We start from the raw sequence: 15,626 nt of genomic DNA on the forward strand, positions 1-15,626 counted from the left end.
CATCACACACACACACACACACACACACACACACACACACACACACACACCACAAACTCCGTTAAATCACATTACAGACAGTCTTCAGCAACATGTTAATATGGTCATCAAATTTGGATCATTTTTACATTATCAGTGGTTAAAATGAAGTAAGCAATGTCTCTGTGTATATATGTATGTTTGCGTGTGAATGTATGTGTGTGTGCTTTTTGTGCATGTGTGTGTGTCTATGTGTGTTTGCCTGTACTTGCTTGCTGTCCCTTGTGATTCCCTGAGATGAATATCATTAGTATATTATTTTATATGTCTTATTGCCAGAAGTTGGGCAAGGGAAAATCACCACTGGTCATTTGAGGACCTGTAAACTCACAATATCAGCCCAGTCATTCATGTGTCACTATGTCATTTCAGCTACCATGTGCTACTTTGCTTAACCCAAACGAACTTAACCTGCTCTTTGGAGAATTGTGTCATTGAATTGTGTCAGAGAATTCTCATTCCATCTTTCAGAACTAGTCTCTAAGGATTCTACTACATGTTATGATAATAAAATAGTTCTTCCTGCCAGGGAGCTAGTGAGTACAAGTGAGAAACAGCAAATTAGGCTGACTTAAAATTGGCCACAGAGCTACACAATCCTTGTACTTCATCATGCCTCCCATCTGGCAAAAAGCCCTGTACTGTTTACTGCAGCCTTCTAGATCCACTTAACAGAATATATGGGGATATCTATAATTAATAATAATAAGCAAGAAAACTTATATAAGTGTTTTACTGAAAGAAAATCCTACTTCAAGCTGAGCATCCATCCCAATCTGAAACTGGAAAGTTCTGCAATCTGAAACATTTTGAACACTGACATGAGGCTTTAAGTGGAACAGTCCACACTTACCCTCATATTTATTATAGGACTATCAAAATGCAGGTACACTAAAAATATTTTGTAAAATTATCTGTGGGTGCAAGGCATAGCAGCATGTGCCCATGATCTCAGCACTCATGTGACAGGAGGACTATGGGTTTGAAGCCAACCTGGGCTACAAAATAATTTCAGAAAAAAAATCTATTTCAAAAAAATATCCCACAGATAACATATATATGAAATATCAATAAATTTTGTGGTTAGACTTGGGGCCAAGCTCGAGATAGCTCACAACACATATGCAAATATTTTCCAAAAAAATCTAAAATCCAAAGCCCTTTTGGCCCTAAGCATTTCTGATCAGGATCAACCTATATCCCTTATATAAATCAGGTAAGAATGAAACTGGTCAGTTGCAGTGGGGCCTCCACCCACTTGCACACTGACAGCCACTGAGGCCCTTCCAGTGAGTCTTCCTGCTTGCCAGAATATTGAAAAAACTGTAACATGGAGTTTGTTTTGTCACTAAAGATGGAAAATGACCCACAAGATGGTTCCTTTTCTATCATATAAAATAAAGTGGCTGGTGGATTGCTGGGGTCTTTTTAGGACTGCCTTTTGTATTTTTTGACTGAATTGTGTTGCAAGGCTGAGAACCCAGTCTGGGGAGTCCTGATGATGCAAACAGGAGGTAGCTGCTGGGATCTGATTCCTCTGCTGCTACTTATCATCACGTGACATCCTGCAAGGGAATGGCGCATCCGACCCTGGGCAGGTGATTTAGCTTTTCTTTGCTTCACTTCTTCCAGCTGTGAAATGAGTGCAATAACATTTATGCATTGATGTTTTATGACAGTGAGGTAAGTTAATCCATATAAAATACTTGGGGATGTCTGGAAACAATCATGAATTTTATATAATTGCTTGCTGTTGTTTGCTATTGTTCCTGGGGCAGTCAAGAAGTATGTGAAAACTCACTGATTCTCTAGAAAACGTCTTAGGAAAGAAATGAAGTAGGACTGGATGTTCTTCCAGGTCTTGGACTAGTCAGGATAAGCAAGGTTAGGCTGCCATAACAAACTCTAAAACACCTTGTCACCTTAACAAAGCTAAGGCCTATTTCTTTCATTGGTGGTAGTGATATTGTTTTGTGTGCTTGGGGTTTTTGTTTTTTGATTTTGTTTTGTTTTGTTTTAAGTATCCTTTGACAACCAGTAAGGGGGTCCATCCATGTGAGAGGCCAATTTCCTGCTCCCAATAGCCATTAGTTACCTGTAGTTCTTTTTCTAGGGATGGGACATCGTGAAATTCTCCCCCTTCCACATTAACAGGTCCTTGTATTCTTAACATCACAGTTAAAATACTTTAACCTCATGTCTCTTGGCATCTTATGAATTAAAAGAAAACAGAATGCTGTGTGTCAAAATAGACATAGGAGGAAAACTAAGACAGTTTTTGAGATTTGGTTTTGTTTTGTGTGAGTTTTTGTTGTTTTGCTTTGCTTGTTTTTAAGTAAATGAACCAAGGAACGTGGTTCTCTTTTAGAGAATCATCAACCAAGTTTCAGGTAACTCTGCCTGGCACATCTTTTGAAGGATTCAAAGGCACTCTGGGAATGATCACACTGACCTCATTTATAACAATGCCTGCTCAAATGAATAGGATAGGTGAGACTACTGCATTAGCTTGGCCTTCTCTACAAAGATATACTGAGAATAAAGTTACCCAAAGCTCCAAAAGATGCATCATGCTAGATCTGCCCCACAGGATCTGAGAAAGGGGAGCCTGGCTCCAAGCCTTCCTCAACCTACTGCAACCGTGACTGGAGCCTTTCAAGGCTTTGTTATGGGCAAGTTTGGGGAGCGGTTGGCCAGATCTGTTCCTTGATGAATGTCTTCACTTTAATCTGCAATGCAAAGCCATACGCTTCAAAGAGAGGCAAGCTACAGCAGTAAGGTCAGCGTTCCTTTGATGCCAAGGTTCAAAGATGAAATAGCAGTCCCAGTGAAATGACAATGTTTATGCACAAACAGCCACCTTCACTCTGCAACCAGGCTGCTGGTAGAGTTAATGCACACAGGCTGAGGGTCTGCAGGCCGGGTGTGCATTCCATATGCACCAAGGCCCGTTTAATCTCCTAGCCTGTCACTCTGTGCAGTACACTGAGCCTAATGTGAAGATTTGATTTCTCCATCCTAATGGTTGTTGGGTGGTCTCCCAGCTAAACCAATGTTGTAAGCCCCTTAAGGGCAAGAAATGTGTCTTGAATTAATTTTGTGTTCCTCTAAGTGTCAAACTTGGTGCTCGGCTTAATAAATACGTCATGACTCAACTTCCATCTTGCCAGCCTTCTGGATTTCAGGTCAGTGTTTATGCTAAATAAGATTGTGGAGATGTTTATTCCAGAGGACTAGGAGCCAGAATCTGTTCCACACCCGTGTGGTACCTGAAGAGACCTTTCAGTGAGGCGGGTCCCTTTTGGAGAACTCTGGAAAGATTACAGTTCTGCCACTGGCTTAATCTAGATGTCAAACAAGCAGTCACAAGGGCCTGAGTCCCAAACCATACCAGCAGCTTCCCTCCAGAAAACAATGTCATCTGCCGCCTTGTTTTGTTTAGATCTTCTATGAACTTTTTTCTTCTCAGTTATTCAGCCAGTCTTTTTCAACTCCCAGTCTTGACTATTCATCCCCAAACCCTCTTTCCCCAACTGTGGGCAATCTTGCACTTCTCACAGAAAGAACATGGAGGTGGAGTTGTACCAAAAATTAAGAGGCATCCTCTGCAGCCAGATCACATGTGGCCCGGAGCCCCCCACCCCCAACTTGCCCCTTCTCTCAATTCAGCTCCTCCACTGAAAATCGAAGTAGTGGAAGGACTGAGCGATACAGTTTAGACAATGGATATTGCATGGTGGTGATGCACAATAAGAACTTAGCAAAGCACTATGATTTTTAATTTACCTGCTTTCTTCTCTTCTTTCTCAAATATTTTCAGTAGTTTTTACCTGCCTTGGAATTCTCCCTTTTTCTAAGACTTTATGACTGCTCTTCCATAAGGAGTAGTCATCCTGCATCCCACAGCACTTGTTAAAAATATTTCTATATTCTGGTCACCGCTCAAACTCCACCCCTCAGGTCAGTTGGAATAACTTCCTGAATATTCTGCCCACTTCTGTCTTGGCTTTTTTATGGTTTTTCCTCTGTACAGAAACCCAAATCATCCTTTTTAGCATTTATTTTAACTGCAAAAATTTAGAGGATACAGTATAATGCTTTAACATAGGCATACAGTGTGAGAGATGGTCACATCGGGACTGTTAGTATTTCCATTTCTTTGTACATCTTAAAAGCTCTGAATAGCATATAATAATTATATATTTATGGGATACAGAGTAAGTAACATTTCAATATATGCATACAATATGCTGAGAAAATTGGAGTAGTTAGCATTTCTACTTCTTTAACATTTTTTTTCATTTGGAGCCTTTGAACTCCTGTTTTCTAATTACTCATAAAATAAATAATAGGGCATTATGGACTGCAATCCCACTATTCTTTAAAACTCTAGAATTTATTCTCTCTGTGACTGGGTAACTGCTCTCCATCCTTTCTCATCCCTTCTTCCTCAAACCTTCCAGCCTCTAATAAATCTATCCTATGTTCTTGCTGACATTTTAAAATAACATTTATATGAGAGAAACACTAGTTAAAAAAGAGAAAGTATAACTCATAGCATGCCACTCCCCAACTCCATCAGCTTCCCACTCACTTGGTATGAGGTTCAGTGGCCCACAGGCTTTCAAGACTTCTTCCTCACATTTCTCAGGCTCTTCCCATTGCTCAGTACAGCCCTGGGATTCATGAGCACTCAAAACAACTTCCACAGAAAGGCCTTTGCACTTTCTGGTCCCTCTAGAATGGCTCTTCTTTGTCTCCACTGTTCGCCCCCTTCTCTCCCACCCATCTCTGCTTAGAATTGGTCTTCTGAAGGAGCTGCCCCGTCCTATGTAGCCCAGCCTCCAGCTCTCCCATCTCCTTCACTTTAATTTCCATAGTATTCATGTTTATTCTTGCTTTTCTCTCACTGGATTGCAAACTCCAAGAGAAAAGACTCTTCCTCTCACAGCACACCACAAGCATGGTCCTTGGTTTCTCAACCAAGCTTTATTAAATGGCAGTAATGTTCTCCCTTGTCCTTTGATTTCAGCAAATAAATGCCTCTGATTTCTTTGCATCACTGTCTTCAGTTCCTCTCTTTGAAGAGCACTGGTCCCTTTCCACAGCGTGGTCTTGCTGGTGTCCTTCCAAAACACCCTTCTCTTCCCTCCCAGTCCTTTGCAACTGCTGGTTTCCACTGCAGCAAACTTCTGAGGAGTACCCTTCCCAGCCTGCTTGCTCTTAGGTCTTCAGCCCCCTCAGTCTTGCCTTGGCTCCTCCCCTCCATTCTGGAGACTTTGCTCTCCTACTGCTCTCCTGTTCTTCCTCCTGCCCAATTGGTCTTCACCCCTTGGCATCCTTCTCTCCACGGTAACAGGCTTCACGTACTATTATCCCGTTTTATCCTGTGTTTTTATTCTTTCCCCATCACCTTTTCTACAAAGCCTCTTCCTCTGTCTACATTTGGCAGAACCCCAGCCTCTGATTCCTAGACAATTCCCCAGCACAAGTGTCCTACTGTGATTCCTTTCCTTTATATAACAATGTGATTCCATCTCAGAACCACCTAGAAGGACGGTTAAAACAGCTTGCTGATGCCTTGGCCCCAAAAAAGTTTCTGCATGAATGCTTGTTGTATTTATAAAAAGCCTGAGTGGTGCTGATACTATTGGTCCAGTGGCCGCCCTTTGAGAACTACCACTGGATCAATGGCTATCAGCACATGCCTCACAGACTATGGAGACATGTATCCAAATTGAATTGCAAGGGAATATATATAGTCCCAATTGTGCCATGAGGCAGATGCTGATAAAATAGCTATTGGGATATTTTGGGAGCCATTTATTTATCAAAAGGGTTGAACAGAAACTTTGAATGTTTCATATCAGCCAACTAAGCAACTGAACTTGCTCACTAAGGTCAGCCTTTGCCCTTGTAATTCTTACCTATATCCATGTCTACTTTTGCTCATAACATTTATATGTTTATTACAATGCCTTCAGTGTAGGGAGTTGTTGCCCATCTGTCTTCCATCATCACTTCATGTTTCATGAAGATGGGAAAGCAGGGAGGAGGAAGATGACTACATAGTATGCTATGGTGGTTCTCAAAGGGTGGTCCCTGGACCAGTGTGTCAACATCACCTGGAGCTTGTTAGAATTGTAATAGACATTTTCATTTGGAGTCAGAATCTTTAGGGCCAGGGTTAGCAAACAGTCTAACCATCCCTCCAGGGGCTTGGGAAGCAGCCTCATTTGAAAACCACATTTCCATATAAAAGAAAGGAACCAGGTAAGAGTATGTTTGCAGGGGGAAACAGAACAGAAGACAGCTTTCTGGCAAACATAGACAGAGCTAGACAACCTTGCAGAAAGGAGGCCTGAGGACTGGAAAATGTGAGCGAACCAGAAAAAGGAAAGAATGAAACACGTTTTGATCCACTTCCTTAAGCCACCGTTTAAATCCAAGCATCAACCCTGTTCACTCAATTACCACAAGTGCTTGTCCATCATCCCTCCTATGGGTGATCACTTTGGCAACAGGAATAGCAAAGTGCTTTTTGCCCACAGAACTGTGTGTTCTTCATAACAGGTCCTCCTGTAAACCTGTGCTTTCAAAAAACTCCCTGTGATCTGTAAAGTCCTAAGAGCTAACGGTAATAACACTGCTTACGTTATTCCCTTTGATCATCACTGTCCAACAGAGACATCATTTCTTTAGTAATTTGTGTTCCTTGGGATACAAAGAATGGTATCCACAAGAACCACTTTAACTCTTGTCTGCGTAGGGCCAGGGAGTTAGCTCAGTTGTTAAAGAGAGGATATCAGATTGATCCCCAAAGCTGCATTTTAAAAGATAACTGTGGAAGTGCAGGCTTCTATTTCCACTGCTGGGAAAACAGAAATAGGTGGATCCCTGGGGCTTGCTGATCCCAAGCCAGTGAGAGACCCTATGTGAAAAAAAAAAGGGCAGGGGCAGGTGAATGGCACCTGAAGGACAACACACAAGACTGTCCTCTGGCCTCCACATGAATATGAGCACACACACACACACACACACACACACACACACACACACACACAAACCCAGTTCTTCATTATGCATGAGATGGTGCATACGTCTAATCCCAGCATCTGGGAAACTGAGGCAGGAGGCTCTTCACTGTGAGGCCAGCCTGAGCTCTGTAGTAAACTTGATGCCGGCATGGGAAATTTAGTAAAACCCTATCTCAAAACACCAAAAGAGTGGCTAGAGAGACAGCTCAACAATTACAGCAATTGCTGCTCTTGCAGAAGTCCTGTGTTAGGTTCCCAGCACTCACACTGGGCAGCTCGCAACCACATATCTTTGCATATTTTAGAATTTTGTGCAACATCAGTTCTTTCACTTAAAAAGGTTAATTGGAGACAGTAGTATGAAATGATTCTAACAATAACTAACAGTTCTTAATTTGGATGGCTCCATTGACTAACTGGTTCCTTATGTAATCAAAATGGCTATAGAAAGACCACATGTATGATTTTTACCAGCAATCTCTAAGCTGTTACTTCAGTGTCAAGCTGCTGGAATAATCACCAAATTTCTGAATCATGATATTATCATTTGCCACCACATGCCTAGAAATATTTTGTTTACAGTTGACTCACCAGTAATGTCTACTGACAGGAAAAGAATAGTGGAAATTTACTTACAAAATATGTACATACAAAACTCCAGCTCCTAGTGTGTAATATTTTATTTCATTATGTTACATCTGCATCATTCCTGATCAAATCCCCTGTCCTTAAAGGACAAACTTATGAAAGGTAGAATTCTCTGTTATCTTCAAAGTCATGTATTAGCTGAATGACTCCATTCAGACTGAGCTTTGGCCAGTCTCATTGGCTCTTCTCAGGCATTTTTATCTCCCAAAACATGCTCAGTGTTTTAGCTCCATCTAGAAAGCTTTCATCCCTCCCGGTAACCTACCAAACCCTTCTCTACCTCCTAAACTCCTGGCCATCTTCCTAAGCCCTAGTTCATGTCCCTAATCAAAAAACAATCTTCACTTCATTTAGTTTCTGGCAGGTTTTTTTTTCTCCTGTTATTTTAGTCACATCTATCCCTAATGTAGCTCTTCAAATAGGTAGTGATCAAGTATTAAATCATGTCTCGAGGCATCGAACTTCTGAATGACTGCACACTAAATGCTGGCTTTGGGATAAATCAGATTCCCAGCAAGTTTTGCAGCCTGAGCACCGTCTAAGAGCACTGTAACATCCTGTCCTTAAATGTCTATGGAGCTATTTTGGTTCAAATGCTAGAATTAGATCACTCACTGGGTGGGTCCATGCATGAGCCCAAATCTAGATTCACTTTTCTATTCCCTTGATAAATGAATGGTTTTACGTTGTGTACACTGGGATTTGTCTAGACATAGACGTGAGGTAGGAAGACTGGGTAACTCCAGCCGGCACTACCCAAATATATTGCAGAAGTGAAAGCCGAACTGTGCCTTTAATTATCCAAGCAATTTAACTGAATCCCACACTTAGAACTTCCTATGGAGACACCGTCTAAAACTCAAAGGTGCATTTGACTTTTTAATACATAGTAATCAACAGGAATTGTGCCCCATCTAACCCTGTCTGTCCAAGAGACTACATTTCTGAAACAGAGGTGAGTAGGTTGGCTCTCCTGTCTGATGTGATCTTTTCTATCCAGCTTCCTTCCTTCTCTTCCTCTGCTGTAATGATCATTTGTACGTCAATTTTTGTCCTGTGGGGTTATCTTGTGAATGGTAATGAGAAGTTGAGAAACTAAAATTCCCACAGAAAATGTGGGTTTTCTTTTCTACTACACAGCTAATAAAAGATAGCAGGATGTTAGGACTTTGAATTCTTGATAGCTTTTTATAGTAATCACTCATTATAGATTTTTTGGATCGGTGAAGGTATATTGGTTGAGAGAACAGACAACTTCCAACATACTCCAACGGATCATAGTTTTAGCACAATAGTAATTTACTTCTTACTTCAGTTGAAAGGTTAAGACACAGGGTGCAGGTACAGTGCCAGCCTGGACAACATAGCAAGACTGTCTCTAAACAAAAAGTAAAAAGAGGCCTGAGGATGTAGAGATGTATACTTGCCTAGTATGTGTAACACCCTAGGCTCAATCTCTAGTACCAGTACTCAGGGGTGGGGAACTCTTTCAAAACTGACTCCCAAAGTTGCTGACAGGGTAAGGAACTTGAAATATGCATTATGCTTTTATGGGCCATCACTGGAGAAACACATTATCTTTCTCCTCCAAATCTGTTGTTGGCCATAACTCAATCACATGATTTTTGCCTAACCACAGAGATGCTTGGAAGGTAAAATAAACCATCTGTCTTGGAAAAGAAAACTCACCTTTGGTGAAAAGGTAACCAGTCTTCACCATCCTCAGATTTCCTGATGGACTTTTAAGATCTTGTACCTTTTAGGCAGCTACCCAACCTTTCTCCAATAGCTTACAGTATAATAAGAGCAGCTAAGAACAAAAGGAAACCAGAGCCCAAATGACTAGAATAGGTAGGTCTCTTTGTGTAGGCTCTCCAGGCTAGTAGCCTACTTGACTACAGCTACTTCCCTTCTTTTTTATACAACTGTGCTCCACCATAGTGCCTAGTGATACCACTGCCACGTGTTCTAAACTCTCCAGCACCATATTCTTTATGGTGGCCGAAAATGGACCCTGAGGAAAATGCTTCACCAAAAGCAGAAATTAAAATTGACATGAAATTAGAAACGCTCTAGAATTTAAGCAGGAACAGAGAAAAAGTCTTTTTTTGGACAAAAATTAAGGGCTATAATCAAAAAGAAAAAAATGATACTGCCATAAAAAAATCACAAATTGTAACTTAAGAACATGACCATTTGGGTTAATTATCTGAACTTGGATGAATTTATTTTTTTAGTCAGCCCCCACTCCCACTTAGCTGTACTTGAATTCTTTTGAGGCCAGAGACTAAGAGGAAGCTAATATCTGAACAGGGATGGAGCCTCCCATGTTCATATTGTGTTCATAGCCAACCCTTGGCTAACTGAGTGACTAAACACAGGAGAAGTCTGAATTCTGAGCCCAGAGAAAAGGAACTGAATAGTTCAGTCCAAGATTGAGTTCATATGAAAACACCCTAATCCACATCACTAAGCATTTTACCTTCTTTGAAAAGCTCTAAGAACCATTTGTTACTACTGTTACTGTTAAGTGGGCAAGTTCCTGCCAAATAGTTCATTCTGAGACTTTTGTAAAGTTTCTAAAGCTTAAATTTCTGGGCTTTGTTCAATTACTGAGAGAAGTGTTAAATAAAATGCCAAAGCAACGTCATTATTTTTGAAACTCGATTTTTTTAAATGTACCTTTTACAGAGGAAAGAAAGAAAAGAAAAAAAAAATGAGTGAGGGATACTTAGAATGTATTTGCCCTGAAAAAAAAAAAATTGTGTTTCATTTCAGAGTCCTTTTGTCTGGATTATTTCATTCATTCTGATCATTTGTGAAAGTTTATCACGAGACTGGCAGGTGAGGCACTGACCCTGCCCCTAACCCAATGTGGACTTGGAGAAAGTGGCACCAGCCCCTTCCAGCTGTGACCTACAACCTTTGCTCTGGTCTCTGGAACAGGACACGCATATTTTTACACTTGAGTTTGATTGGTTTAAAAACAAGAGTGTCTAAGTGTGAAGATTTAGGGCATGGAGATAGGGAAAGGAGGGAGTACACTGGGTGACAGCCACCAGCTCTCAAGGGGAACCGAGTCCCTCACTGTTTGTTTTTGTCATGAGATACAGTGCAAACTTCTTTCATTAGATGCTTGTCTTCAGTGCTAGCTGCCTGCCGGCTGCGAAGCACGAATATTCATCGGTATCACCAAACTCATCTTGGGTGTGTTATTCTAGAAATTTATTCTTCACTCAGAACTCTGTCCCTTCTGTTAGAAAGAGAGAGTGAGAAGCAAAAGGGGGCTAGCTAGGATCCAAGGGATAAACCGTCCATCATTAAGTACAGTTTAAAAAGGTCTTCTCACATTTCTCATTGTCTTTTGCAGCAAAGAACTCAGTGAATAGAAAACTGGCCTCCTACTAGTTGTTTTTTTTTTTTCTTTTCTTCCAGTCAAATTCACCAACATGTTTGTTCTGTCCTTCTGAGATTCCCTTGATGAATGTAAGAGTATTGACAGAATTCCACCAAAAACGCACTGTATGAGGGTCCCGGCATTGAAGGCCCTTGGCATTGTTGAGGGAGGAATTAGCTGCTGCTTCCTAAATATATTTGCCACTTGGTTACCAGCTGGAGACAGAGAAAGAAGCCTGTAAGGAAACAGAGGGCACGGAGAGCTGCGTTTTCTAAATGGTTTCAGGCCACTGGCATTTCAGCAATAGCTAATACAAACCAGATGTCAGGTGCTACGCTCCACTGGCTTTCAACTGAGGGCCTGCCTCCGTCGTGATTAATCACCTGTGCTGGTGGGTAGAGCAGTTCTACCTGGTCTTTTTGTGTGAGCAGACCTAAGGTCGGGGTCAGCAATCAAGGTGGCGGGCATTTGCCTCCCTGCCTTATTGCTGCTCAGATACACACAGGCAACTTGAGTTTGCCCAATGAACACGAAATTAGCCAAAACCCTCAACTCTTGGATAGGAAGGGATGTTTGCCTGATTACACAGAAACGCCTGGCAAATTTTTCCAGGACCTTGTGCCTCTTCATTTGCTTCATCTTAGGAGTTAGCTAGTGATAGAATTTTTATGTCAGGCGAATGAAATCAGCACTTATTTGTGAGTCCTTAGAAGTTTTCACTAGCAAGAGCATAAACTGTTTGTTTTTTAGATGATACAGGAGCCAAGATTGTGTGGCCCCTTCCTTTCAGCCGTCCAGCAACCCTGCTGAAGTTTTTTCCCTCTTAGGCTCTCAATGAAAAGACAGAGACAGGGGAACTGTGATGTAACACACATGGAATTCCACGCCGGTTAAGTACAACTGGAGAAGGAAGGAACCTACTTCTATTTGTCTCATCTTCTAGAGTGCAAAGGAGCTGGTATTCCACACCGGCCTTTGTTTCTTTCATCGTGGACTCATTTTCAACTGTGCAGCAAAACTTACTCAGCCTCACTCTGGTTTGGAGAATTTTGCTGAGAAAACCAGCTACCTCACCAGCCACAGCTGGGGAGGATTAAGCAGGTGGATTCATGCCTAACGAAGCCCAGCATGTGTGCGTTTGAGCTACAAGGAATGTATTAGCTTTCTGTTTCTGCATAACAAATTGCCTTAAGTGGCAGTTTAAAACAATGCCCGTTTATTATCAGTTTCCTTGTTGAGAGTTTGGGCAGAGGCTGTTCTCCTCTCAGGTTCCCCAGGAGGCTGAAGTAAGATGCCACCGTCTACCCTTTCATAACTCAGGCTCCTCTCCCATGCTAGGATGTATATGACAGAATTCAGTTTGGGGCTGTAGAACTGAGGTCCCCATTTTCTTGCTGGATGGCTGCCAGAGTCATTCTCAACATGTGAAGGTCACTCCTTCCCAGCTCATGTAACCCTTCATCCTCAAAGACTGTAGCGGGGTCTCCTTTCCAGCCAGGCTGTCTCTTTAATCGGTCTCTCTCAGAAGGCCTCCGTTTAAGGATTCACTGGATCAAAATGTCACTGCGTGTCCGTATCTCTAGAGCTTTCAGTTATTTTTGTTTGAATATATATTATTTATGAAAGTGTTTATATATATATATATATATATATATATTAAATGTATAAAATACTTCAAATGTTATGTTCCCAGTAACAATCTGCTTCAAACTGAACACTTAGGATAAAAATTATTCCAGGGAACATTCAATTCTGAGAGATGGGGAAATAATGGAAGCAAATCTCTGGCAGCAAAATGATCTAGAAGAACAAAGGGACAGCCTGATAGACTGTAGTGACATTGGCCATGAGGACAGCTCTTGGGAGTAAACCTGAGTCAAGCAGCCAGGTTTTAGCTCAAACTAAGGGTTTTTACTCTTTTTGAACCATGGGATTTTTTTTTTCAAATGAAATAGAAACTGGAGCCCATTGTATAAACATATATCTTTGTTTAATTTTACAACATTGAAGTTCTTGTGTGCCTGTCACTCCACCAAGTGGTCATTATTTAATCCTCATACTAGAAAGAAATGTGCATCATTGTCATCACTATTCCCACTTCTACAGGTGAAGAACCCAAGTCAGAGAAAGGAAATACAAACCCGTGGTGGTGGAGTTGATTGTGAACCCCAGAAATTGGGTTCACAGTCCTCTGGCACTTGATCCTGGTGCTGGTGCCATATGGGGGAAGAATCAGGATTCGGCTCCATCAGTGCTCACTTCTGAGCAATCCCTGAAAACCAAAGGTTTTAAACTTAGATAACTCAGCCTGAGTTTAATTTCTCTCTCTCTCTCTGTGTGTGTGTGTGTGTGTGTGTGTGTGTGTGTGTGTGTGTGTGTGTGTGTGTGTGGAGAGAGAGAGAGAGAGAGAGAGAGAGAGAGAGAAAGAGAGAGGAGAAATTAATTCTGCATGTAAAAGGACATTTGCCTTACTTTCGTCCCTATTACCCTCAACTTTTAATAATTCCAGAAACCTTTGGTATGCTCCTTTGTTTAAAAATCACTAATAAGGGATCTGGAAAGTCCATCCTTCCTATAATATATAAAATTCTACTATCAGTGACTTGCTAAGATACTGCTCTCCATTTCAATACAAATTAACCCACTCAATTAATAATATTCATGAGATAGTACCATAATAATATGGACACATGTCTAATGGCATGTACTCCCTCTGCATACTATTTTCTTTCTGCCCTCCATTAGATCATTTCTTTTCAAACAGCTCCAGAACCACATCTCCACAGTTGGTCCAGCTTCTGTATGTAGTAAGAGTCTTCTGTGTGTAGAATGCATAGAGCCTTAAATCGTAGGACTCTTGCATCACCAATGAGCTAAGTCTTCAAACAGCAGGCTTTGATAATCTTAGAAGCAGAGCCGGTTTCCACGTTATCTCGGCAATGCTTTCATAATCCTCCAGCCTCAGTTTCCACATCTGTAAAGGATTCCAACACATCACTCCCTGGTTCCTCGTTAATGTGCGGGAGATGACCTTTCTCATCCTGCTTGGTGAGTTAAATCCCTCTGAGTGTTTGAGTAGCTTTGTAGTAGTAGCTCCACAGAGCCCTTGAGATCAGGCCATGCAGATAGCTGCCCAGCCTGACGTCCAGCCTGCCCCTCTGTGTACATTCCCTGGGGCCATGGCTGAGCAGACTAAAGAGCCCCTGGCACATGTGTATGTAGCTATAAAACATGCCGTAACCTTGGAATCCTGACATCAAAAGGGAGAGCTCCGCTGCCTTATAAAAATGTGTGCTTCTCTAAGCAAACCCCTCCAAATGCTGCTGTCTCCACCCCACTGGGAAGCCTGTCACTGCTAATGCGGTTCTTACGATTCTCACCACTCAGAGCCTCTTGATCTTCCCTGAGATCTCTCTGCCCCTGAGTGTCTTGGAAACAAAATGTCCTGTCTGGTGTCCAGTACTTAAAAATAACAGACACTGGGTTCCTGCTGCCACATGGAAACTTTACTGCCAGGTCTGCTCAAAACCCCCCACTCTGGGTCATACCAGGGAAGCCGGCAGGGGAATGCCAGGGACTAAGAAAGGGAAGAGGCTTACACTACTGTAGGCATTCTCTAATGTCAATTTGATTTTCCATGGGCTGATTTTTCTGAAATCCCAACTGCTTAAATGGTGAGAAATATTTTACAGAAAGATACTTTCCATCTTTGGAGACAAGGACCTCATTTTTCAAGTAACACTGCCCAAACTGGAATGTTAGATTGCCCAGTCAGTATTCTGACAGTAGTGGTGTGCTAAATAATTTAGGCGGGGGTAAGCAGTGTGTATTCCCGCATGCCCATTTTTAAGCCTGAGAAATGATAAAATAAGTCACCCGTTGGCATCTGGGTGTGTGTATGTTCCTCTGTTAGAAACTGAGAGTGGCACTGTGTTGGCCCAGGAGACCATCAAACCATCTCGTGTTTCTCCATCCTAGAAAGGGAAATGCCTGCCCACCCACCCCACTCCACCTCTGTGCATACCAATGGTTTGGTGGGGAGGAAATTTTCCTCCTTTAAGACAGGTCACTTTGCCGGGCGGCAGTGACACACGCCTTTAATCTCAGCACTTGGGAGGCAGAGCCAAGTGGATCTCTGTGAGTTCGAGGCCAGCCTAGTCTAGAGAGCGAGATCCAGGACAGGCACCAAAACTATACGGAGAAACCCTGTCTCAAAAAAACCTAAGGCAGGGGCGGGGGGGGGGGGGGGGGGATGGGACAGGTCACTTTGGCAGTTTGCACCATCCATAATTCCTTCTGGTCCTCTGGGAGACTGAGTTGTCCTAAGCATATTTCTGGAAACACCGCAAACCGTTGTTTTTATTAGGGGACTGCAAAGCTTTGTAGTAAGTGGCTTTGTGTTTTATTTGTTTGCCTTCCTCTGCCCCAGCTGTTTTTGTTTTAACAGCATCGGAGCGAAGGTTAAAAGTATTCGTGGCCTCTGTTAACCCAGCTCATCTCTCAAG

General features: G+C 42.1%; 1 protein-coding gene across 1 annotated transcript in view; it reads left to right on the forward strand.

The window, feature by feature from the left end:
* Nucleotides 1–15,626, forward strand: part of Sptlc3 (serine palmitoyltransferase long chain base subunit 3) — a 116,367-nt gene that overhangs the window by 83,948 nt on the left and 16,793 nt on the right. The gene's annotated exons all lie outside the window — the stretch shown is intronic.

The sequence above is a fragment of the Peromyscus eremicus genome, chromosome 4 (assembly GCF_949786415.1).
Source record: "Peromyscus eremicus chromosome 4, PerEre_H2_v1, whole genome shotgun sequence".
Classification (NCBI taxonomy): Eukaryota; Metazoa; Chordata; class Mammalia; order Rodentia; family Cricetidae; genus Peromyscus; species Peromyscus eremicus.